The 14175-nt window shown below is 44.0% G+C and overlaps 1 protein-coding gene across 6 annotated transcripts in view; it reads left to right on the top strand.

Moving 5' to 3' along the window:
- Window positions 1-14175, top strand: part of BMAL1 (basic helix-loop-helix ARNT like 1) — a 110263-nt gene that overhangs the window by 31391 nt on the left and 64697 nt on the right. For 4 of the 6 annotated variants that reach the window (XM_064365156.1, XM_012456611.2, XM_012456614.2 and 1 more), the window contains exon 1: window positions 774-908. The exons of the other annotated variants lie outside the window; for them this stretch is intronic. The gene's annotated coding sequence lies outside the window, so the exon portion shown is untranslated. Of the gene's footprint in view, window positions 1-773; window positions 909-14175 lie in introns of those variants that run through there. 6 annotated transcript variants of the gene reach the window in all.

Raw genomic sequence — 14175 nt, 5'->3', positions numbered from 1 at the left:
GACTTTACAGACAGGAGTCAAAGAGGATGAAATTTTAAACTTGCTTGTTCACAATGATATTATTGACAGAAATGTAGATGTGGGGGCTTGAAAGGAGTAGCTGATGCATCTGGTTTTAGATATAGTGAATTCTTGATAACAGCGGTTCATCCATAGGAAATGTCCAGCAGAGAATTGGACATGCAGGGCTGAGGCCTGGCCTGAGAAGTTTAAGTCTAGAGATGTAGAATGGAAACCATAGTATTAAATATAGTCTCCCCAAGATGAGCAGTGGGCTGATCTGTGGGGAACACGCATAACTTTGGGATAGAAAGAAGAAGGTGGAAGGGACCCAGAGGCCATGGAGGAGAGTCCCAGGAAGGGAAGAGAATGGGGCAGCAGAGACCAGGGAGACGGGATCTGAAGGGAGACTGGTGAATTTGTGACAAGGTCTTTGCAGATGGCCTTGAGGAATGTAATGTCACAAGAGGGGAAGGGAAAGGAAGCCAGGTTGCATGGAGTTGGACATAAATGAAGGATAAAGAATTGAGATGTTACAAAAATAGACCACTCATACAAGGTTTAGATAGTAAAGGAAGGGAGACACATAAGATTTAGATACTTGTCAGAATAACCATTGCTTTAGCAGGGAAAGCATGCTGTGACCAGTTCTCATTTCCTTCTTTGGAGCCAAGCTGTGTTTGGGAGTTTGTGTGTACCTTGGGCTTGTGATTGTGTTCTTATGCTCCCTTTGAGGTGTGGTGTTCATAACTCTGCCACAACTTGCACCACAGAATCCAGCCCATGTTTGGACCCCTGCCATGAAACAAGATGTGATCTGTTGGGGAAGTTGCATTTGTATAAATTGGAGGAGAAAATAGAGTGGACCAAAAATTGAAATAAATCTTCTTACTGCAGAGTTTATCCAGGTATGGGGACTTGAGGATAATTCCTCCAGTCGTGATTTAATTATGTATCAATTTGTGCTCTGAGCATTTTGAGTGTACCTTCTTTGGTTTGAATTCTAAGTAGTTTTTGACTTGGTTTGTGTGAATATAGCAGTTAGAGATCTAGTAATAAAAGCAACAGGTGTAACTAGTTTAGAGCTATGATTTATTGAATAGTCATCATGTACTAAGTCCAGTGCTAAGTGCTATTGTGTATCATCCCATTTCATCTTTGCAATGACCTATGATGGGGGAATTACTAATAGTATTCTCATTTCAGCTAGAAATAAGTCATAAAGAGATTGAGTAACCTATGCAAGGTTACAAGGGATTTGAACCTGGGTCTGTACAATCCCTGGCTTATGCTGCTTCCTATTTTCTCTCACCTATGTCTGGAATTTTTCATGCTACTAATGTAGAAGGACTAGAGATAGATTGATTCCCTCAGGTTAAATATTCAGAGCCTGTAGTGGGTGTTTCCACTTCTTAGGAGTCTATTGAAAGGGCGGAAGAAGTGTGGGAAGTCTGGAAGAGACTAAGGCCAAACCTCAAACACTTACTTTAACTGTTTCCCCAGATAAAATTTAGTTGAAGGCAGCAGCCTTGGGCTTGGAAAGAAAATAGCTCTAGAAGGCATGAGAGTCAGATTCCAATCCTAGCTTTATGAGAATTATAATGACATTTTTGTTTAAACTCTCGGCATTTCTCTCCAGTTACCTCCAACTTCAAGCTCCAAAGGCAGGCTCCTATTTTGTCTTGTTTTTCACTGTATCCCCAGCATTGTAGCACAGAATCTGGCATGTAATAAGTTTTTATTCACTAGTTATTAATTTCTTCGACTGAACCAAGGGTCTTGGTACAAGGTGCTTAACCTCTCAGGCACTGCTCTTGGCACCATGGTTATAGAGGTTAAACAGGACAAGGTCTCTGCTGTTGTGGTAGACATCTACATGTGAGGCAGACATCTACATGTGTGAGATGTAGAATGTGACATCAGGTGTGATCTTGCTCTAAAATAAAAGACAGGGAGACCAGGGTGGAGGGGGAAAGGCCTGTCCAAGAAGTGAAGTGAGACAGTGAGCTTGTAGGGGGTAAAATCCATAGAAGTCCTTTTGGGGTGACTACAGATTGTCGGCTGTGCTGTCAGCATGTTGTTTTAATTATTTTGCTTGGCTGCCATTGCTAATGCCCAGCTGACTCCTCCCTGCAGCGAGGACAGGCCTCACCTTCTTCAGCTCTGCTGAGCATGCCTCTCCTGGGTCGGCTCTGGGTTCTTCTCCAGCTGCTCAGATCCCAGCCTCCACAGCCTGCTCTGCTGGTAATCTGTTCTTTGTCCTTAGCTTCTGGTCTGGCTTGGTCCCTTTAACGTCATCCTTGATGGCCTCCCTAGGTGAGCTTATCCAGCACTCACCTCTGTCTGGAAGACACCTGGGTCTCCATATCCTCCTCCTAGTCCACACTCCTAGTGGTCTGCCCCGAGGGCACCTCAGCTTGTCTGTCCCCTCTGAGTGCCACATGCGTCTTTCTCCCTGTGCTACCTGCTTGGTCCACACACCTCAGTAGCTTCTGCTTCAGGAGTCATCCTGGCCTTGTCTTTTCCCACATATTCCCTTGGTTACCATATCCTGAAGAGCTCATCTTCTAATTTGTCAACTCAGTTCTTGTCCGTCTCTCCACTCCTGTGTTTAGGACTCATCATTTCATTCTATAACAACCTCTTAATTGGTCATCCTGTGTTCACCTTTTTCCTCCCTCACTCCACTGTTCACACTCCTATCAATATGATATTTCTAACACATTTCTGATCAGAGCTTTCTTCTGCTTAAAACTCTCCAAGAGCTCCTCAATGCTTAGAAAATAAAAGCTAACCCCCTTCAGTGGGGCTGCAGTCTTCTTATCATCTGGCCTCCCCCGGCCCCGTCTGGGTTTTCATTTTTCCTTAACTCATGTTTCTAACCTCAGTCAAGCTACCAATAGCCGACACCTCCAGTGCCTTTGCCAGGGCTGGGCCCTGTTCTGGGAATGACGTGGTCACTGCTCACCCTCACCCTCACCCTTTAGGGAAATCAGCTCCAGTTTGCTCCCACTCTTCAGGACACCATTCTTCCCTACCCAGCACCTCTCCATGACCTGGCAATGACCTTCCTTCTGGTTCCCAGAACACCCTGCATGTCTTTTTCTCTTGCAAAGCACTTATCAGTGTAACTGTTGATTTACTTATCTGTTAACGCTCAGCAACCTGAGCTCCTTAAGAGCAGAGACCATACACACACACACTCTCTCTCTCTCTCTTTCTCTCTCTCTCTCTTTCTCTCTGTCTCTCTCTTTCTCTCTCTCTCTCTCTTTCTCTCTCTCTGTTCCAAGTACCAGCATAGTTTACCTGGCTCAAGAAGTATTTGTTGAAAGAGTGAGGACTCGTCTGTTCGTGCAGCCAAGCAACAGATTTATGGTGTGATAAAATGTACTTGAAATGGGAGGTTGATTGACCATTGGGTTTATTGGGGCTCTCTTCTTGTCAGCTTTGAGTGCAGGACAGGTTGTGTTGGGTTTGAGTTTGTGGCTGCCTGTTGTGCCTCCCAGCATACTGAGACCTCAGCAATGTCTCTTCTCTATGTTCTTTGCCCCTGACTTTTAATTTTTTTTAGCTCTTGTTGTTGATGGACAGATAATAGCAATTCAAAATGAAAAATCATCAAGGAATTCTCAGGAATGAGGTCCACCGAGCTTGGTCCTGGGTGAATCCCAAATATTCTAAATTAGCTAAAATATCTGTTCTTGCCAACCACTGTCTGACAGCCTTTCCCCGCTTAGTCCAGCTGAGAATGCTTTTCTTGAAGGGTGAGGATACCTAGTGGCCCTTCGTAGGGATGCCTGAGGACCTCTTTGTCTTCATTTTAAACCTCTTAAAGTCCCCAGTGAATACTGAGGAATCCAACAAATAGGAAGAAGCTCTGACCCCAGGGGTCCCAAGTTGGCGTCTGTACTCTGCATGGGAACCAGCACAATGCACCTAGTCAATAGCTCATAAACTCTCATGTTTTCATTCAGGGCCTTAAGCTTGATGCTTGTTGTGTCTTCTTCACTTCCTAACTCTGCCAGAGACCTAAGAAGTTGTGCCAAGAGTGCAGCTTTTATTTGGGGGCTCATAGTCATCTAGGAAAGCTTTTCAGAAGAGAGCCATTCTCAGCACCGAGGTGTACTGCAGACCAGGGCACTCCAGCAGGCTCTCAGAACTGCTTTCCTTGGCTGGAAATGCTTGTGATGCTGCCTCCCCTTGTAGGGACTTTCCATACGCTGTTCCCTCAGCCTGGAATGCATTTTCCTCCTGGTTTGCCTAGTTCATGCCTGTTCACCTTTTGGAACTCAGCTGATTGGCCTGCCTCCTCCTCAGAAGCCTCCCCAACCTCCCTGATAAGAAGGCTAGGTCTTTTCCTCACCTTTCCCATGTCAGCATCTAGCATTTATGGACTGCTTATCTTGTGTCAAGCACTGTCAGAATGCTTCATGGGTACCTACCTTGTATTAGGGGCTGGGTAGATGTTGGTTGAGGTGTCGTCATTATCCCAAAGACACTGTGTGAGGAAACTGAGGCCTCAACCCCATTGAGTGGGAGACAGAGTAGGAGTTTATCCCAGATGCTGGACTGTGGGTTTACGCTCTGATCCTTTCTTCTGTATGCCATCATTCCCTCTGCTCCAGGTCCTTGCAGCCTGTCCCTTTTCAGCACTTGCCATGGAGGTCATGATCTCTGTTTGTGTGGTTATTTGATGAATGAATGTTTGTTCCCTTGCTGGGCATCCCCAGGATAGCAGGAGTACCTAGGACTCTAGGCAGGTGCTCAGCTGGAGTTGACCGAGAGCCTGTGGGACTGTCCACTCGCCCCCAGTGCCTTCTTGACCCTTGCATCACAGGAGTGTGGGCTAGGACCAGAAAAGAGCCAGCCCAGGCTTCCCCCTTTCTGGAGCTCACTGGGTGTATGCACGGAGTTTGGCCCTCACCCTCGCCTCCATGTATCTGTATCGGAGCCAGCTGTGCTGAGGAAGCATCTGTGCCTTGTTAAGGTCTGCTTCTTCTGCCCACTCCTTTTGCCCTTCTCTCTACCTTACAACCCCCTTGTTGTCCTTCTTTGTCCTTCTTTAAGGAAAGGGGCCCCCTTTGCCTCTCAGGGCAGAGCCAGCCGCCCTTCCCCTGGTCCTCTTGACCCGCACACACTCTGAGGATGACTGCCATGGTGGGTTATAATGATCCGTATGCCCTGGCCTTTGGTTTCTGTGGTGGGGCAGTACTTTGTACAGTCAGGTCTCAGGGCCTTAGAGAAGGCTGAGGGAGAGCCAGAGGTCATTACCTTAAGAGCAGCTGCTCCATGGTGCAGTTTGTGTGTGTGGATGTGTGCTTTTTTCATGCACAATGTTTTTATTTGTGTTATTTATCCCCCTGCTATATCTCACTCTCTCAGGAGTCTAACATGGAGCTTTGAATAGTAGATATATCATAGCTCTTGGCTAAATACATATTTTCTCTTTTCTTAATCTGAAGGCACCTCCCTTTTCCCCTACCCCTCACTTTGGTACCTCGGCGACTTCACAGGGTTGTTATGACTATCAGGACAGTCTTCCCAGACCTCATTCAGATTGCAGTGATGTAAAAACCCTACCTAGACTCCAGCCAGCTGGGCAGGGGCCTGGGCAGCAGGGGATGCCGAGTTCCCTAGGGCACCTCACCAGGTCTCCAGGGCTCTCCAGGGCCAGGCTGGCTGAGCTTCAACTGACTTACACTGTTTTTGACTGGGAAAAATAAAAATTTTTAAATGGCTTCTGACCAAATGGGGAAAGTGGATGTGGGAGGACAAGAAGGGGGACGTCAACCACACCCTAGGTAGATTTACCAGCAGCAAACTGAGATGGGCTTAAAGTACGGCTGGCCTCCAAACACCTCCTTCAAAGGGCATTCAGCATACTGATCTCGGGCTCTGGACACCCACCTACTTCAGAACGTCAGCTCCATGTCTGTCTAGCGGTGTGACTTAAGACAAACCCACCAAGCTCCCTAAGCCTCCGTTTTCTCATCTGTAAAATGGGATTGTAATTATTAGAATAACCTTTATAAGGTTCTTGTGAGAGTGGAATGAAAACGTGCTTAGCACTGTGACCGGCATGTGGAAAGCACCAAGTATTTATCCATTATCATTATTGTTGCTTGTCAAAGTATTGCTAATAATAACTATAAAAGACTTTGGACCAAATATAATGTCTAAAATGCAGGCAGTGATGAGTAAGGGAGATGGTATATAAGAAAAGTGCTTTGTGAACTGCACATTATGTCCAGATATAATCATTAGCACAAGTATATCTATTATCATTTTGTCTTTGAAAAAAATGATGGAGCTCAATTTTATGAAGTTGAGTCTATGTTCTTTGTCTTTTTGTTTTTTATCTTGGAAAGAGTCTTGTCACATTGGCCTTTATTGGAATCTTGTCCAGTGGATGTACGACCCACATTGGTGACCCTGGGTGTCAAATGCCTGGACAGCACCTGGCAAAGAAGAGCCATTATTTCAATGGTCACTATTGTTTAACATTTTTATTTACAATACGTAATAGGAAGTTTTTAGAGGTTCATTGACAGGAAATTGTGGGCAATGCACTGAGTTATTATCTATTCTAGACCTGAGAAATTCTCCCTCTCAAAATTTTGTGCCTTGTGTAGCTAAATAAATGTAAATTTGACATAAACAGCTACCATTGTCTTCACAAGTATATTAGAAATATTTTCTTAATAGCAACTACTTGACTCTCATGTTTTTTATCTCCGTTCTCTCCATTCTATACCATTGCTCTGCCTCTTCCAATCTTTCTGAAAAAAAAAATTAAGCAAAATTAGCCATTAAAAAAAAAAGTAGATACTTTTAGGCAGAGGTTGAAAACTCTCTACCCCTTGGCTGCATCTGGCTTGCAGATGTATTTTGTTCAGCACTCATAGTGTTTTAAGATGTTTAAATTAGTGGCTAACATTTAAAAATGGGTAGATTTTTATATCAAAATCCAGATTTCCAGCTCTTCATGAAAAATCAAAGGTCTAGCGATCCTGGGCCTGTCTTCCATGTGGCAGTGCAGAAGAGTGGTGTCCCTCCCCTGGGAGCTTGTTTCTCCAGCCTGTCCCGGCTGGACCAGCCTCTCTGTACCTTTCTATGGCCTACTCAGCCTCTGTAGGTAATTGAGTTTGCAGTCTCTACTTAACATAGCTAATACCTCTTAGATAATGTACATCAATTTAGAATTATTTCCGCTAGCAACTGTGACCATAGGTAGGAAGGATATTTTACTTGCTAAGTTGTCATTCTTATGATACCCCAAGTAGCTATAACAGTATTTTAGGCTCTTTTGGATTTAGTAGAATTACCTTCTCTCCTCCCTGTGGGATTTCCTCATTAACAAATTTTAAAAAGTGTTCAGCAAGGCTTATGTATCAACATAAAGTGTTAAATAATGCAGGATATAAATTTTGATAGCTACTATTGAAGGGAGGTTGCAAACAAGTGAACTGCTATTCACCAATTTATGGTGTTGTAAATTTGAAAAATAAAAGACACTTAGTTTTTTTCTTTTTTTTGAGACAAAGTTTCACTCTGTCACCCAGGTGGGAGTGCAGTGCTGTGATCTTGGCTCACTGCAACCTCTGCCTCCCAGGTTCAAGCAATTCTCCTGCCTCAGCCTCCCAAGTAGCTGGGATTACAGGTGCCTGCCACCACACCTGGCTAATTTTTTGTGTTTTTAGTAGAGACTGGGTTTCATCATGTTGGTGAGGCTGGTCTCAAACTCCTGTCTGACCTGGCGATCCTCCTGCCTCGGCCTCCCAAAGTGCTGGGATTATAGGCGTGAGCCACCTTAGAATAAAATAATTAAATACTTGACCTTTGACTGAATCTTTTTTGAAATAGGCAAAGAGTTTGAGCTTCTCAGAACTTGAGGCCATTGCCTTCTGCAGTCTTTCCTCTGGTGAGTCTGTGCCTCCTTCTGGCTAGCACACTCCCAGCACTGTGGCCACATGCGGAGGGCGGAGAGGAGACTCAGCTTCCAGTGCTGGTCACTCTACTGGGGGGCCCTTGCAAATACCAAAATTTAAAAAAACGATTATTTTATGAGCGTTTAAAAACTTTTTTGGTTTTGACATCACAAAAGTAATAAACACATGATAAATTTGAACAACAATGAAGTGCTTTAACATAACCAACAAAATCTCTGTGACCTCCCCGACCCTTTTCCAACCATTCCCCAAACATAAGCACTTTTGAGAGTTTGCTTCTTATACTCCTGGACTTTTGCATTTGCTTGTTTCTTTCCACTCTACCCTTTGCCCTCAATCATGACATAGACACTTTCACTTTTGTTTCATAAAGATAGACTCTGTCTGTACATGGTGTTCTGCAACTTTCTTTTTACAGCTGTCAATTATTACGGTTCTTTTTCCAAGTCTATATGTTACTTTTGAAAGTTGTATTCCATGATATGGAAATATGTTAAGTAAATTTCGTTTTGTGCTGGTAGACACTCAGGTTGTTTCTGATCTTTTGCCGTTGCAGCCATTGCTGCTGTGGAAATTTTTGTCCACACCTGTGAACTTTTACATGAGATTTTCTTTGGTATAGATACATAGAAGTAGGACTCTTGGCTTAAATGGTTTGCCATTTAAAATTTGAATCCATATTGCCAAATTACCCTCCAAAAAGGCTGTACCAATTCATGCTCTTCCTAGGAGCATCCCATTATGGCTTTGCTAATCTAGTTTTTACTTAAACATGTATAAGAAGAGTAAACTTAAAAGCTCACAAATAATGAGCTTTATTTAATAAGCTCACAAATAATGAGCATAAAAAATTACATGTAGGGCCGGGCGTGGTGGCTCATGCCTGTAATCCAAGCACTTTGGAGGCCAAGGTGAGCAGATCACCTGAGGTCAGGTGTTCAAGACCAGCCTGACCAACATGGTGAAACCCTGCCTTTTAAAAAAAAATTACATGTTTATCTTAGAAAAGTGTTCAAAATTTATGTTTGTAGATTTAATTATATGATTTTCATATCTTGACTTTGATGATAGTTATCATCCTGCAAAGTGACAAAATAGTTCCCTAAATATGGTACTCAATTATTAAATAATTAATAAGGATATCAGTTGTGCCAGGTAGCCTTTGGAAGAATTACAGCCAAATCACAGCTTCCTTCTCCACAACTCTGCCAGGCTGGCTTGTCTTTCTCACCAAGGGCTGAGTCATTAATACTAAGGCCCGGTCAGCATTTGAAGGAGCCCAGCCAGAGAGTGCCAGTACCCAGAGACCTGGGGAGGGAGAGATGGCAGACAAAGTTTTTGCCTACAACGCCCCATGGCTCTTTCCTTTACTGAACTAGATGAGGAAAGGAAAGGGAAGTGATGGTCTTAGACTTCTGGTGATCACTTTTATTCATAGATTTCTTGTAGGAGTGCTAACAAAGGACAGGTCTGGGAGACAGTCAGCTTACCACCTGCTAATTCCATGTGAAATTTTGAATTCTCCCTTCTCTAGTTCTCCTCTCTGGCTCTTAGCTGGTATCTGGTGTTTGCAAATGGTTTACCCTGTATTGGCTTCTTAGCACTAACCTTACTTATAAGGCCAAGTAGACTTGATGCTCAGGCCATTTATCCTTCCAGGGTTCTCTCAGTGTCATCAGACCCATGCTGGGCATTCTGGCCTAGTGGAAAGAGGCACTTGGAACCAGACAGACCTGGGTTCAAATCCTAGCATCATCACATTTACTAACAGTGTGACTCTTTGGCTGATGACCTGACCTCTTTGAGCGTCAGTGTCTCCTGCAAAGTAGGGACAGTAACTCTTTCCCAGGGACGTTTTGAAGGATATGCAAATTAATATTTGACAGGTGCCTCTCAAATGTTCAGCACAAAATAAACAGTCTATAGATATGAGTCCTCTCTCATTTTCCTGCTATAGAGGGAAAGTTCCTTGGGGATGCTCCAAGCTGGTGGCTACTTGTCGAGGATCCTGGAGTGAGAGGAAGGCTACCATGTAAACCCAGAGATGAATCATACACAGTGTGTATTCTCAGGAGCTCAGTATTTGATATGGGAGCCTAGCAAGCAAATAGTGTGTTTAGTAATAGGAACTGATTAACCTTTTAGGTGGGGTGGGGTGGGCTGGAAAAGCAGGTGGGGTACTGAAGGTTCAATAGGAGTTTGACAGAGAAGATAGACCATAAATAATTAATATACAGCTGTATCCACTAGAGATAAAGTTACATTTTTTGTGTACATATTAACTTCTTTTGACCTTGCCAATACACTAATATATTCAAATTCAGCTCCTCTCTTTTTCCCTTTCCTTTTCCTTTCAGTCTGCCTCTCCCCGAGCCCTGCCTTGAAATACTCAGCCACTGAAAATTTCTCAAATATTATTTATTTTTACTGAGAGTTTACAAGAACTTTTGTGTAGCTAGTTTTTTTGCATTGCTTCTTCTATGATAGGTATAAGTTCTTTTGAGTTGCCCAGCAATGAGCAAACTACCAATCATTTGATGTTTACTGCGTGACTGCTATATACTAAGCACATGTGCCATCTCACTTAGTCCCCAGAACGTCAGAGCAGCTTTGTGAAATGGACTTCCCATTCTTTCTTACAGATGAGGAAACTGAGGCTTAGAGAGGTTAATGTACTGAATATTATATGTGTATTGAGTGGGAGAGTCACAGTTCATCTCCAGGGTCTTTTTCTCCATCTTTGCTGCCTTGCTTGGGGTCCTGCTTATAGTAGGTGGACAGCAGATATTTGTCTGAACATATGAGAATGCTGCCTGCCATGTGCCAGTCAGTTTGATTTGTGCTGCTGGTTTTGTAACCCATTTGGAGCAGTGACAGCTGCTTAGTTACTTTCCTGCCTGTTAGTGGGGCCCCAGGGTCACGCATCAGTCGTAATTGACAAAAAACACAATTTCCCTTTCTTCTCAACTTTTATTTCTAAGCTACTTGTAAGCAGATAGATTAGACTGTTAACATTTTATTTTTTGCTTTGTCTCTGCCCTTTGAAGACTACGTGAGAGAATACACAGTGCTCTGAGAGCCTGGCCTGTGAATCAGAAACTTAGATTCCAGCTTCGGTTCTGCTGGTAACTCCTCAGTAATTATGAGTAAATAACATCCCCTCTCCAGAACTACTAGATTATGTCCTTGGTGCAGTCTGGGGTTCGGGTGGTTCTAAGGACCCTGTCTATTGCATGAACCTGTATCACTGCGTGAGGCTGGAAGGAGCTTGGCATTGGTGTTGGATAGGCCTGAGTGAGTATACTGGCTTCTGTACTTCCCAGCTGTGACCTCAGGCTAATCACCTGACTCCCTGATGCTTGTCCTTGTCTGTAAAGGAGGGCTAAGAGGACCTGCTTCCCAGACTCACTGTCCAGATTGAATGAGAAGGAATGTCAGCTTCCTTCCCTCTGTCTCCAACTCCTGAGTGCACTGGTTTTGGACTAACTGGGTGTTTCTGCAGTTGAAACCAAAATACCTTCATTAGGTGCGGTATTCATTACACCTTGCAACACCCTGAGATACTCAATTCTTAGATTTCTTGAAGCTCTTTTTTTTAAGAAACTCCTCAAAGGAAGATACTCTTTTACCCCATTGAGCTTTATTAGTGCTTCAATGACAGCACCTTATGTTTTCACCTTTTTGTCCCCCTTGCAGACAGCAGCTGCAGTGTGAGTCAGTTTGCATTTATATAATTTCTTTTGCATCTCTTTGCAAAGAGGAAAACTCCATTTATTTAGCAAATGTCTGTCATGCCCAGGCCTTATGTTAGGTGAAGGGATTCAGAGAGAAATAGAGTCATTGACTTCAAGAAGCTCACAGGGAGAAAAGGTGTAAATACAGAAAGTGACACATGGGTTTGTCCCATCTCCAAGGTATGCAGTAGGTGCTGTGGGAGAAGAGAAGATGACACTGGTTCTCTCTTGGAGGACCTCATAGAGAAAAGGTGACTTGTGAGCAAGCCTTTTCTTTTTTTTCTTCTTTTAGAGAGAGTCTTGTTCTGTCACCCAGGCTATAATGCAGTGGCACGATCCTAGCTCACTGCAGCTTTGAAATCTTGGGCTTCAAGGGATCCTCCTGCTTCAGCCTCCCAAGTAGCTGAAACTACAGGCATGTGCCACTTTCCTGCCTGGTTTTTTTCAAAATTTGTTGTAGAGACAGGGTCTAGCCATGTTGCTTAGGCTGGTCTTGAACCTCTGGCCTCAAGCAGTCCTCCCACTTTGACCTCCTAAAATGCTGGGATAGCAGGCATGAGCCACTGCACCCGGCCATTGTGAGTAAGATGAGTAGGAAGGAGTCTACCAGGTGTACAAGTGGAAAGGGCCCAGGAGGAGCACAGGGCAGAGGCTAGAGCCCTGGTAGGAGGCGACACACTGGGTGCATGTCTGGAGCTGGAGCCAAGAGGTGGAGGACCTGAGTGGCCACATCTTGGCAGTCACCCATATGCTGGCAAGCTCTAAATCTTAGTTACCAGCCCGGATTGTCTTCCTGAGCCCCCAACTCCCATACCCTCTGCCCATTCAGCAGCTGCGCATTGAGGTGTAGTGGTCTTCCCAGACCCAACATAACTAAACGGAAGTCTTCATTTGTTCTTACAGAAACAAATAAATCAAACACTAACCTTGCTTCTCCTCAGTCTTCCCCGTGTTACGAGGTCCCATCGTTTTTACCTGGCTACCCAGGCCTAAAATGCGGGCATCATCTTTGGTTCTACTTCTTCCTGTGTTCTTCACAGCATCTGTTTGCAATTTATCTTTTGTTTGTTTTACTGGTTTTTAAACTTGTTTGTTTGTTTATTTATTTGAAACTGAGTCTGCTCTGTTGCCCAGGCTGGAGTGCAGTGCCATGATCTCAGCCCATTGCAACCTCCGCCTTCCGGGTTCAAGCAATTCTCGTGCCTCAGCCTCCTGAGTAGCTGGGATTACAGTTGTCTGCCACCACTCCTGGCTAATTTTTGTATTTTTAGTAGAGATGGGGTTTCACCATGTTGGCCAGGCCGGTCTTGAACTCCTGACCTAAAGTGATCCGCCTGCCTCAGCCTCCCAAAGTGCTGGGATTACAGGCACAAGCCACTGCACCTGGCCAATTTACTTCTTTTTAATCAACACATAATAATTGTACATATTTATGGGGTGCATAGTGATGTTTCCGTACATATAATCTACAGTGACCAGATCAGGATAATTAACATATCTGTCATCTCAAACATTGCAATTCCTGATAGCTCGTACTTCAGAGTGTGTCCTGGAAGCCACCTCTGCTCTTTATTGTTATTATTATTGTTATTATTATTATTATATAGTACAATTAATATAATAAAACCGAGTCTTGCTCTGTCACCCAGGCTGAAGTGCAGTGGCACGATCCTAGCTCACTGCAGCTTTGAAATCTTGGGCTTCAAAGGATCCTCCTACTTCAGCCTCCCAAATAGCAGGCATGTGCCACTTGTCTGCCTGATTTTTTTTTCTTTAATTTTTTTAGAGACAGGGTCTAGCCATGTTGCCCAGGCTGGTCTAAATTTTTATTATTATATTAGTTTGTTTCTTTATCAACCAAACAGACTAGACCACTGCTCTCTACCCTTGTTTAAACCTCCACTGTCTCTCAGCAGGTCTCCGTCAGTTTTCTAAATAGGCAAAGAGATCTTTTAAAAAACAAATATGTGTCATTTTCCTGTTCAAAACTCTCCAGTGGCTTTCTGGAATCTTTGGAATGGAATCTAAACATCTCGTCCGGGCCTGCCAGCCCCTCCTGCTCATCTTATCTGGTCTCATCACTTGGCACTCTCTGTTCATTTCAGCTGCTGCATCTTTCTTACGGTTCCCCTTCTTGTCTCATGAGTTTTGCATTTGCTGTCCTCAGCCTGGATTGCTCTTCCCCAGACATCGCCTGGCTCACTTTCACTCCATGCTGGCCTCTGTTCAAGTGTTCTCCCACCTGTCTGAAAAAGCATCGTTCTGCCCCTTCTCCCCCTCTGCTTCAACCATTCTGTCCTACCTTGCTTTGGTTTCCCTCATTAGCACTCATCACTCCCTGACTTTATATGTTTGTTTGTCTTCTTGTTTACTTTTTGTCTTACCCCACAAGAATATAAATCCATGAAGATGGAACCTGGTCTTATCTATTGCATTCAGCACTCTAGGGCTTCAAACAGAGCCTGGCACACAGTAGGTGATCCTGAAACATG

This window comes from Aotus nancymaae, unplaced genomic scaffold, assembly GCF_030222135.1.
Source record: "Aotus nancymaae isolate 86718 unplaced genomic scaffold, 86718_ANA_hifiasm-v0.15.2.pri h1tg000059l, whole genome shotgun sequence".
NCBI lineage: Eukaryota > Metazoa > Chordata > Mammalia > Primates > Aotidae > Aotus > Aotus nancymaae.
Note: the sequence above shows the minus strand (reverse complement) of the source record. Positions and strands in the feature narration are given on the sequence as shown.